Raw genomic sequence first — 1,165 nt, 5'->3', positions numbered from 1 at the left:
GGTTGCTGAGGGTGAGTGGGATTCCAGTTTCACAGAGGTGTGACCAGGCACCCAGGGCAGACTGCAAAACTGGTCAGTTTCAGTGATGCTCTGTAGAGTAGTGGCACCTTGGTGCTTACCTGGGTATCTGGGCTTGCTTTTCATCAGAAGGTGTTAGAGGAGCAAATACTCCTCACTCGTGAAGGAGAAGCAGATAAGCTCTAACTGGCAAAGGGCAAAGCTTCCAGCCAATTGTGATATAATTCACAGCTAGAGGCCATAGCTGATAATCAAGAACTGGAAACCAAAGAGGGAAGCACAAGGAACGACTGTCTGTGGGAGACACTGTTAATATATTCTATACTCCCATGTAATGGTTCCACTGATTTCTTGTCCAGAATTCAGTCACATGGTCACAAGCATCTTCAAGAAAGGCTGAGAAACATTACCCAGATAAAAATAGAAGTTCTGGGGTTGGAGAGATGGCTCACAGATGTCAGGTGAAATCTCAAAGTAGTTTTGATTTGCATTTTCCTGGTGGCTAAGAATGTTGAACATTTCCTTAAGTGTTTCTCAGCTGTTTGTGTTTCCTCTTTTGAGAATACTCTGTTTAGATCTGCACCAGATTTTTAATTTGGGTTATTTGTTTTCTTGATGTCCAGGTTTTTTTAAGTTCTTTATATATTTTAGAAAAAATATTGAGTGGTTTATGAATTTGCATATTTCTTTGGCACAGGGGCCATGCCAATCATCTTTGTATCATTCCAATTTTAGTATATGTGCTGCTGAAGCGAGCACTAACTTCTTTTTATTTTGAATACAAATTATTCTAAGAAAGAGAAGATCTCATTCAGGGTCAGCTAACGCTTTCTATCAGAATCCTCATATTCCCTGTAAAAACACTCACTGTCTTAAAAACTCTGCAGTGTGTGTTTGTAATCCCAGCAATTGAGCACTTGGGGAGACCAAAGGTCATACTCTGCCAGAAACAAAGATCTTCATGTCACAATCAGAACACAAGGGACTCATAGTAGTGAAAATGAGGCAGTTTGTTTCAGAGCTTTGCAAAGAACAACCTTTGCAGTTCTGAACACAGGTCCTCTCTCCACTTCCTCATTGTCTGAGTAATCAGGAGGGTTTAGCCTCACATGCCACCAAGGTCTTATCTCTCTGCCTGCTTAGGTTT

At 41.1% G+C, this 1,165-nt stretch overlaps 1 non-coding gene across 1 annotated transcript; it reads right to left on the bottom strand.

Annotated features, from left to right (window-relative positions):
* Positions 1-670: 670 nt before the first annotated feature.
* LOC131913899 (U6 spliceosomal RNA) lies at positions 671-777 on the bottom strand. Its single transcript, XR_009379976.1, has one exon. It is a non-coding gene; the product is annotated as a U6 spliceosomal RNA (small nuclear RNA).
* Between the last annotated feature and the right edge of the window lie 388 nt (positions 778-1,165).

Source organism: Peromyscus eremicus, chromosome 6 (genome assembly GCF_949786415.1).
Source record: "Peromyscus eremicus chromosome 6, PerEre_H2_v1, whole genome shotgun sequence".
Lineage (NCBI taxonomy): Eukaryota > Metazoa > Chordata > Mammalia > Rodentia > Cricetidae > Peromyscus > Peromyscus eremicus.
The sequence above is the reverse complement of the archived record's forward strand: the minus strand, read 5'-3'. Positions and strand labels throughout refer to the sequence as shown.